At 33.4% G+C, this 11477-nt stretch overlaps 1 long non-coding RNA gene across 1 annotated transcript; it reads right to left on the minus strand.

Annotated features, from left to right (window-relative positions):
• Positions 1-693: 693 nt before the first annotated feature.
• On the minus strand, positions 694-1987 carry LOC128237181 (uncharacterized). Its single transcript, XR_008261516.1, has 3 exons — positions 1870-1987; positions 1143-1283; positions 694-1023 (listed from the first exon to the last, which is right to left on the minus strand). It is a non-coding gene; the product is annotated as an uncharacterized LOC128237181 (long non-coding RNA).
• Positions 1988-11477: the final 9490 nt, after the last annotated feature.

Below are 11477 nucleotides of genomic sequence, written 5' to 3' on the forward strand. Positions count from 1 at the left end.
CATTATTAACAGTATAATGATAACTGAGTTAATAAGAATACATAAGTTGTGAATGCAAATGAAAACCAAATACCATGTATCCACATTGAACAGATTAAACGACAGCTTCGTATGCGGACGCGGACATGTAAGGCTTATATATTCATGCATTTCCATCAAGGTCAACGGAAATTTATATGTCAGTAATATATATCTCGAGCTGATATTGATAATTTATGCAATCTGATAAAAGTTGCCAATTACTTATAAAACTTTATAGTAATAATTTTAATGAAACAAAACATGTAGACTGGTCTTAAAGATTTAAATAAAATCTTCAAAATCCTTGTAACTTTCCTTACATTTTTGCATATATATTGATATGCTTTACTTCGTGTTCAATTGCAATGTTTGCCAAAGTCCAAATCACATCGATATTTTTCGATTTTTAAGATAAGTTTAAACAATAATAAGGTTTCAGACATAAAATGGCTTGTGCTGAATTGAAGGAGTTTACATTTCTTAAATAATGGTTCGTGTTGTACAATGGTACAATGATACGTTAATTTTTCAAGTTTCAGTTTTGTAATAAGCATTAGAACAGCTACAAATATTATTATATTTTTATAGAATAAGATGAAATTTGGTCTGTTTTATCAGTTTTGTCGCATTGCATGATAAGTGTACAAAGTGATGTTATTCAAAATCAGTTATTGACCTAACATGTCATTTAAATTTATTTTGAGTGCATGAAAGATCTAGCTTTTTTCAACCTAGGACCATAACAACTTAAAGAAACTACACAAAATAAAACAAACACAAAACACAGTGAATGTTCAACATTCTTTCACTATCAATAAAAGTTGTCGATTTCATTAAAGCTTCCTTTTGAGTGAATATGAAGTAACGGTACTGCTTTCTTCGGTCGTCAGGAAGGTTGGTTCCAGGTTCGCCGCTAGTACCCTAGTGGGCTCAACGTATTGCTCTCCCTCTTTTGCATACGTAGCTCTCTCAGTTTCGGTTCTTTAGCGGGTGGGGCGCGATCTTGTTAGAAATGGATGATTACGATACTGATTACAGAAATCTTAAATCAATGACATACAAGCTTTACAAATTAAATACGTGACGAGACCTGTTTTAATAATGTAAATGTACAATTTTACCTTTCTTCCAACTTCCGACTGTATTGCTCGTTTTCAGTTTGTACATAGCCACCACTCCTATACAAGCACCTAGCATGAATGCACATACAACACCAATACCGATTGCGATTGCCATTTCTGTTGAAACAAATGCTGTGTGTTCTGAAAAATACAAAAATACGAAGAGTATTGACATGTACGTATTATACTTCATTATAATACCTTTTCGCAGTAGAATGGCGAAAATATAATAAAATTGATTAAATATAATTTAATTTAAAGTTAGAGGAAAACTCATGGTTGACATATAGAAAATATGAACACAAAATGAAAATAAATGATCAGGGTCTGTTTTGCAGGAGCATTTTGAATGAAAATTGTACCTTTTTCTTAAATTCAACAATTTCTTTAACTGTAAGAATGTAGTACGCTTAAATTAATATATACTGCAATAAAATATGAAAATCAAATTTCTTTCAAAAAATAATTTTAATAATACAACAAAATCGACAAAAAAGCCTAGTAGACGTAATTTCAAAAATGAAACATGTTTCGAAACGGCAATAAACTAGAGAAAATGATAAACAAGTATTACAAAATTAAAATTGATTATTTTTAACAAAAAACACACAATAATTTTGTTATACTATGTAATAGATAAAAATGAGATTTCATTTAAATACCTTAATAAGTAAATGTGTGGGTCTGGCCACAGCAAATAAGAACATCTAAGGCTAACCCTACTTACTGGATCTCGTTTGACAGTATTTTCCGAAGTACCCCTCAGCACAGAGGCAGAAGTACCCATTGGCTGTATTTTCGCATATGGCGTTGTTTTGACATATATTGCTGCCACAGTGGTTGGCATCTGCAGATGTTCACAATTAAGTGTTTCTTTTTAAACCGATTCACAACAGTAAGTTAGTGTGTCGATTTTATTACAAATAAATATTGTAAAATAAAACGTTGAATGCAATGATACAATTATTTTTTTATTATTATTTTTTTTTTTATTTATTCATATATTTTTTTTTTTTTTTTTTTTGGGGGGGGGGCTCCGCAAAGATTTCCATAGAACCCATCCGCACAAATACATGAGTAAGTTCCCGTAGCATTGATACAGGCAGATTTAAAGAGAGACAACAACAAACTCTTTACACGTTTACAAAACAATAGTCATACTCATCAGTAAATGCCTCGTTCTTTAAAATGGTTACACATACATAAACTGCATAATCCGAAGCATGTTGTCCAGACAAAGCGTCATATATAATTCACTTACATGTCTCACAATTCGTCCCCTCATATCCGTCTGCGCATGTGCATGTGTATGCTGCAAGTCCGTCTGTACACGAGCCGCCATTTTGACACGGCTGGGCATGACAATAACCTGTATCTTTAAAAAGTAGCAGTGAAACAATCAATATTGCCGATTGTAAATCTATCATTCCTTTTAGTGCTTTGATTTTGATTAAAATTGTTGCTGTGTTTTAATTTTGAGAAGGAAATAGAAAATATTTGGTTCAAATCTCGACCGTATACTGGATAAAAAGTTTTCGCTAAAAAAATGGATAATCTCTCTCCGGCTTCGGCACTTGCGGCGCTTTGCTTTTAGGTTAAATATGTTAATAAATCGCATGTTCGTTCCGGTTGGTGTATTTTTTGTTTAGTGAAAAGAATGAATAAGTTGCATGTCTACGTATGGGTTATTGTACAAACATTGCTGTTGATTAAAAAAAGAACTGATAAACTAACATTTGATATTTAAATAAACAAATGTTTTAAAACCATACTTATTTGACACGTGGTCCCCTGGAAACCAGTTGCGCATGTGCACGTGAACTCGTTGATAAGGTCATTGCACGTGCCCCCGTTTATACAAGGGTTCGAAGCACACTTATTGAGTTCTGTAGAATAAAAAAAATGATGAGGATAAAAAAGTTTATCTATTAGACGTACGAACGTAATTTCGTGCAGCCTATACTGGTTAGAAGAATACACAGATGTGTTTAGCACTGCATTACTTTGGCCAAATATGGCCAACGAATGTGCTTGGTTTCCGTTCTTGTAATATTATTTACAAAATAGTACCCGACTTTTGTAAGGAGTTTAACTCTCTTAAATTTGTAAGGTCTAAGCAAGTTCATATCAGAGCAAAACTTGCCATGGAAAGTCAGCTTATCTTCTATATATATATATATGGTTACCCACCTTGGCATTCAAAAATCAAAACAGCGTCATATCAAGGCATACAGCTACATTTACTTAGAGAGTCACACTCGCCGTTGATGATGTTATCTCACAAGTCTGTGACGACGTTACATAAGTCACCAAGTTGACCTGAATTTCGTGCATTTATATAACTAAAGTGTAAAGGAAGAGTTCATTTGAATGAGATTAGGGAAAGTGACAAATATATACCTAAAATAGCGCGACACGCTATAAAGTATTATTACTTTCTAGCAAAATATTACCATTCTTTTCTGAACAATGTAAAATACGTGCTATTGAAGTTTTTCGCAATTAGTGTTTTAACCATAGTTAGTCCATAATATGTGCTCATATTACAGGGCTCACAGTTTAAACAATAAGGCGTGAAATAGATGTATAGATTAAATATCAAAGAATTGCCTCATCTACTGCAAAAACCCTTACTACAACAACAAAATAGGAAACCTGAAACACTAATAAGGACATAAGTCATGCAAGCATTAATGCCCAGACTTAATTCATGTCGGACATGACCGGGTCGCGTTTGTTACGGATTGGTTTCGTTACTGATGTTGGTGTTCGTACCAACTGGGGAAGCGAAGCTCATATTCATTTTTCAATTTTCATTGAGAGGTACCAGGTTATGTCTCTCAATCCGAAACACGACCAGAAGACAAAACTGTAAGATAACCAGAATGACTTCTTTATTAGAAAAATCACAATAGATAACAATTTGTGAAAAATACCTTTTACAATAAAATAACAAATTTAATTGAAAGCAACACATGAATATCATGATAAAATTTTTAACATAGCGAATAGTAACAAAATTCATTAGTGTGACTAGAATAAATATAAATGTTTTTTTCTAAAACATATCAATACTTTTGAGGAATTCCTAGAATTATATTAGTTCAAGAAATATGAAAGCAAACAGAAATTCAAATAAAATACTAAACATATTGACGAAATAATTCTTTTAATCTTATTCAATAAACAACTCAGTACATTTTTCATAAGAAAGACTTAAAACAATTTATGAAAAAAAGAATCTAAATAAAATAATGAAATATATTCCTAAAATAATAAATTGTACTTTTACCTGTAAGATAACCAGAACGACTTCTGGAGTGGGCGCGCGAGAGTGGTCATTTTATACTTAACCCGTGTTGGTGTAAATTACTCTCAGAGCGCAGATCTTACAGGTAAGTCATAACTTTCTTTCGTCCTAACCAAAAATGGTTGGACGATAGATGAAATTTTCTTAGTCAGGATAATATTTTGTTCTAGATCTTTTCTTGTGGGCAGAGATTATTAACCTGTACTAGATACTATTATTCATTGAATACGTTGTGTGCTATGAATATATTTACGGCATTTTTTATGAATAGATTGAGGAATAGAATACGATATGATATTCTGGTTCAGCAGGATGATAATTTTTCAGCAGTCTTACGAATTTGTTACTAAGCTAAGATCTTAGAGAACTGTTAAATACTTATGCTATACTATTGGTTCATAGTTGCTTTTCCCAGAATAACATTAAGTCGTTCACTAAATAATATTTAAGCTTTAATTTAAAAAAAACATTTTATTTATTTCTTTTAAATTTAATATTAATTCTATTTTAAGTAAATTTAATTTAATTTAATTTGATTCAATTTTTCTAAAAAAAGATTTAATTTAATTTTAATCTTAATTTTAATTTAATGTTAATTCAATTTAATTAATTATAATGAATTTTTTGAAAAGTAGTTATATTGTTTTGAAACTTTACTTGGTATTACGTTATTGAAAGCGAGTGTGCTACTGCATTAACCGCCCAACCCGTTTAGTCTTATTGCCCATGATTTTGAATAATAAAAAATAGGTATGAACTTATTTTATTAATTTTTTATTTCTTCTTCTTTTTCTTTTTTTTTTTTTTTTTTGGGGGGGGGGGAGGTGAGGAGGGGGGTTGAAAGTGAGTAACAAACGGAAACGAAACACAGTCGAATAAATTGACACATTATCACCCTGATATAAATAGTCTTAACACCACAATGTCTTAGTGTCAATCTAAATTTAAGATTAATAAAATAGTAATGTTATTCCTACATTTGAATTATATTGATAAAAGACGTAAGCACTGACCGTCTGCACAATGAATTCCGGTGTAGCCAGCGGCACAGTTGCACTTGAATTGATTGACCAAATCCACGCAAGTTCCTCCGTTTACACATGGTTGCGATGAACATTCATCTATTTCTGTAATATGGATATCTTTATATGAATAAATGCGTGTCTTAAAAACAAGAAGAGAGTCATGTTTGTCTGGGATGTGGGCGACTGCTCAAATCAGAATGTATTTGCCAAGGTATAGACATGTAGGACAGAATGTGGTGTAGTTAAACTGACTCTTATTCCAAATCAATAAATACACATGTATAACAAACATAAGTTTTGAATGATAAACCTTTAACTTTTTTCTAAATAATGCATTTATGGAAAATATTAATTACTATTTACACGATTGTAGCCGTGAATTTAATAGCAGAAAGCGCCAAAATATCATAAGATTGGTAAATAATAAAAGATTTACTGTGGTCTAGTATAGTCTCAGGAGGTAGAAATACCGTGTTTAATGCTCATTACCTTCAAATTTAACTCGGTATCCTTCATAAGAACCATTGTTTTTGACATTTATTCATCCGTTTTGGAACAATAAAACAATTTTATTAATTGTGGTAAATCTTATTTGGGAGAAAAAGTGCATCTTTAAAGGATAAGATTGAACACCTCCAATACAAATATAAAAAGATCTCTTGTGTGTTCGGGTGTTATGCGATATTTCTGTTCTTAAAAAAGGAGGTTTAATGAGAAACATGTATATTGTTTTTTGTTACAGTTACCCGTGCTGCAGTCAGCTCCCATATAACCCGGGTTGCATGCGCAAGAGAAATCATTAACCAGGTCCGTACACACGCCCTGACCGCAAATGGTGTTGCTGCATTCGTCAATGTCTGCAACAATTCAATTACACCTGGAAGATAACTATCGAAATATTATTATATGTGTTTTAAATATTGTTTTAATTATTTAAATACGTGTTTAATGCTAGCTAACCTAAGTTTAAATTAGACTAAATCAATATTAGATTATTTTAAAACATTCAATTATATAAAGTCACAAGGGTGCACATGGTGTTTTCCTTGAGGACAGAAGTGTGCTTTCAAAACAGGAAAGCATGTGGCAACGTTCTAGAACACTTTGGCGAGATGTGGGGTAGATCTCACCCGGGGCAGTGATTACAAACAGTCTCAAGTCCGAGTTCAGACTCAAGACTCATTATGGCAAAACTTCATTTTATTGTAATTTACCTTCTACCAGATCATTGATTGTAAACATTGCTGAATAGATATTACTGTTTGAATGTTATACTATTATTAACATAAAATTAATTTTGTAAAAGAAATGGAATAAATATGACTTTTTGTTTCTTTATAAAAATGCTTATATGAGTCTGAGTCTAGACTTGGCCTTGAAACTGTTCGTAATCATAGCCCCAGGGATATTTCATACGACCTCTCAGAATGGACACAAGTACTGATGTGTCCCCCAAAAACTCGAGAGTGATTCTATTATCTATCCATCGATGGCAACCATGGTACTTTTCTCGTTACACTTCATACATACCGTGGGACAATCGACTGACAAAATCTCGTTTTAATAAATATGCATGAGTCAGGAGAGACAACTCTTCTTTCAATGAATTCGCATGTTACAGACAAATATTGTTCAATAACTTCACAGTGGCAGTAGCCTCCGTGGCCGTATGGTCTTTACTACTACCAAACATTATTGTTCTGAGAAGGCGGACCCGATTCAACTCCGGCAATCGCCAGAATATTTTTAACCCTTACGCATCTGGTACTTTGCGGAACGAATGAAACTGCCTCCTTAATTATTCATGATTACGAGATTTTCCTTACCAAGTTGCCCACTGTTTACAACGAAGCATGGCAAAGTGTGTATCGGGGGTATCCGACGATGTTATCTATCAAGTTTCGTCACATTCGCGCTGAACTAAATAAGTAACTTACTATTTAGCTAGCTATCTCTACCTACTTGTCTCACAGTTTGATCCTGTGAATCCTGTCAGGCAGGTACATGTGTACCTGTTATCTTCGTCGACGCATGCCCCATTGATACACGGGTTGGACAAACATTCGTTGACATCTGTCAAATGAGACAAAAAGTATTTATTTCTACTCTTTATGTACATACCTCTGCCACCAGATAACCATATAACTAACTAGTTAATTAAGTGGTTAACTAGTTACCGTAACTAGTTAACCACTTAATTAACTAGTTAGTTGTGTGGTTAACTAGTTACGTAACTAGTTATTTTTTTCAATAAATATAAGATCATAACGGGAAATAAATGCATGTTAGTGCCAACAACTGCCATTATTGTATTATTTTACCAGCTTAATGTTAAGTGGTTAACTAGTTACGTAACTAGTTGACCAGTTATCACTTATCTATAAATAGATATTGCGTAATATTTGGAATACCCGTACTGTACTATAACCCTTCTTCCGCATCTGCGCGGGAAGTATATCATACATGACATGTAGGCTATAGATCAAAGATTCTTGCTGTTTGCACTCGCTCGTGCATTTACATACGAAAGGACTTTTTATATAGACACGGGAGAGCGAGAGGTCAAAGGGGACCTAAAATGTTAAAACTTTCTATGTACTTACTAGTATTATAGTCAAAGACCCTACAGATATGCTTATCCAAATTTAACAACTATTTTCTCTCTTCATCGTGAAATTGTTTAGAAAGCCGCCCCCTGATGAGTGTGGTTTCTCATTAAATTCAACATAAAAAGCCAACGGGGGCTTTATCCCCCATACTCCTGACAAAGTGGCAACCGCCTCTTGGAACCCCTATTTGCCGAAAATCGCACCAACACATTTTCAGATCATGCGAACGGCCATGCATTACGTTAAGGATAACATACATCAAAGGCCCACTCATTAATCTTTAATTATAATGTGAAAGGAATAGCCAGGTGTGTCGGTAGTTGTCGACCAGGTGAGGCAATTATTGACCGGGTCGTTTGTTTGAACACAAATCGTCATAGATATAAATTTCCTCTTGTGTTTGTGAATTAATTTTAGAATGCTATTGCAGATAGAATCACACCCATCAACTGAAGATGGTGGTTAATTCCCCCAAAGACTTCGTATAATGTCTGCGATGACTAAAGTGTGACTATGTATCAATGCAATGGAGCAAAACAATGCTATTTATAGATAAGTGATAACTGGTTAACTAGTTACGTAACTAGTTAATCACTTAACTAACTAGTCAATTATGTGGTTAACTAGTTACGTTACTAGTTAACCATTTCACATTAAGCTGGTAAAATAATACAAGAATGGCAGTTGTAGGCACTAACATGCATTTTTTCCCGTTATGATCTTTTATTTATTGAAAAAAATAAGTAGTTACGTAACTAGTTAACCACATATTTAACTAGTTAATTAAGTGGTTAACTAGTTACGGTAACTAAGCTACTTAATTAACTAGTTAGTTATATGGTTATCTGGTCGCAGATGTATGCTACCATAGAATACGGCATGAGCAAAGAACAAGAAATTCAAAACGCAGACGAAATTGATAGTCAAGTGCACTAATATACGGAATTCTTATGAACAGACAATATATACACAACATTATCATTTAAAAACATGAAGTCAATACATACTTTCTTGACAGAACTGCCCCTCGTAGCCCGGCAAACAAAAGCATTTGTATCCACCGACGTCGTCCAAGCAGATGCCCTGATTCAGGCAATTGTGACCCACGCAGTCGTCCTTGTCTGGTTGATGGATGTACATTAATATATTTACATAAATATCTCCATATCCTTTGCGATTTGCACTGTTTTATTAATATGGATGTATACTTATTTAAAAGCTCGTAATATAAAGAAAACTTTACTTCAAACCTGTGGCCCAATTATTTTAAAAGCTCGTAATCGCAAGAAATGCTTAGAACCATTGCAATCGGATTTTTAAAACTGAAAACTTTTGTGTTCATTATTGATTGGTAAGGCAAAAAAATAATACAAAAGACTAACCAGATTGGCAAAACGTCCCTTTGAACCCATCTGCGCATTCGCATGTGTAGGTACCCGCCGAACTGACACACGTACCACCGTTTGCACAATTGATTCCTTCACAGGCGTCCACCTCTGGTGAAGGTAAAAATAGTGTCATTACAAACACTTCATTAACATGTAAATATACAGTTGAAAGTAACGATGAACAAAGTATGTAATTGATTAATTTCGATTGAATTAATAGTTTGACTAAAATTATGTGTCGGCCGAATTCTATGCTTTTTTTCGCAATTTTATTATACGGAGTACAGCCCCTATAAATCTCACTTAACCTTAAATTCATGTCTTTCATCTTTATTTTCGATTCAAAGGCTGCTTTAGTGAGATCATTTGTTTAAATTTAGAAATGAAAAAAAATAAATATCTTGTTGAATTTGGCCTCTTGAAATCCTTTTATTACCTGTCTTCCAAATAACGAAATGTGCCTTTAAAGTCGCTATAACGTTTGTTCCACCACTTTAATGTCTCGAGACATGGTTTAGTTTTGTCTGATTTCTGAGCTTACCCAGTAGGTTTCATTGTTTTGTAATATATTAACTTAGTTAATGCAGATATATATTCTGCTAATAATTAAAAAATATAAACATAAAATAATGTTCTCTTGCTTATACTTTGTATCGATTTGGATTTCTGTTTGGTTGAGACGTATAACAACAATTGGTTACTTCAAGATTACTTACTTATGTGGTTTGTAAAGAATAACCAACATTAGTCACTTGAGTAGTCTCCCAGGTTCTTTGGTTCTCATACACCATACAATTTGTACAAAGAATGAGATCAATTGTTAATGTAAAACTCCTGATTGTTAAGTGAACATATCGACATTTCAAAACTTGAGTCTATATACTGCATTATATATAATTATTTGTATATTTAAATATACTGAATACATTTTCATAAAAATCCAACAACCTAAATATATTCTCAATAAATTGATACAGTATCCAATTATCAATCATAATTCTGTGATGATTCATTATGCATCAGTACTTACCTGCAATACAAGAGGGTGCTACACCAGACCATCCTTTGGGCGTCACTGCAGAACAAGTTCTTCTTGTCACACAATCTATTTGGAATCCAGCGTGACAACTATACGTAGCAACGGAGTCTTGTATCGTGGATGTGTATAAAACGGAACCATTGTTCGGTTCGCTTAGCGCCCTGCAATCTAAAAATAAGCAGGAAATAAGGAGTCACTTTCACGTTCAATCTACGACGGAAAAATGTACCACGGAATATTAATAACAGTATTACGACTTGTGCGTCGTTTTTGAAATTGGTACTGTTTAATAAAATAACTTAAACAAAAGGATAACATGAAATTTAATCAAAGTACACTACATGTATATTCATTGGCAAATGCATAATTTAAGAAATACGTAACTACAAAGGGTGAAAACATATCAAAAGATGATAACGATGCCTCTTCTTATTATTATTTTAGGGGAAATGGAAATGTTTGCAGTCGCAGACGTCCAACACCTTGCACATCTTACTCGGACTGAAACCATATTGTTTGCAACTGCAGATCACAATGACCAAGATAAATGTGTTCTCATGTTCGTTTCAATTGGTATGAGGTATTTTAAATACAAAGTCATTACATGGTGCTTTAAACGGACGAAGATAAGAATGTAAAAATGGTTCCAATTACTCTATATAATAATCACTTTCTTGTAAGTCATATCCCAATAAAATATAAACTATTTTGTCGAGCGTCTGAAAAATATGAAGTAAAATACTCCACATAACAAACCGTAGTCGCATCCGTCATTATTAGCATTCGCCGTGAATCCCTGGGAGGTGACGCACACGCATTTCTGAGTTACGATTGTGTCGCACACCGCGGATATAAGGGTCACGCAGTCAGAAGAATCCGTACAGTCTGTTGGATGTAGGAAAAACGGTTTTATGACATCATTTGTACGCCTTACTTTACATAACTACGTTAAGTGTTAGAGGCA

The sequence above is a fragment of the Mya arenaria genome, chromosome 6, assembly GCF_026914265.1.
Source record: "Mya arenaria isolate MELC-2E11 chromosome 6, ASM2691426v1".
NCBI lineage: Eukaryota > Metazoa > Mollusca > Bivalvia > Myida > Myidae > Mya > Mya arenaria.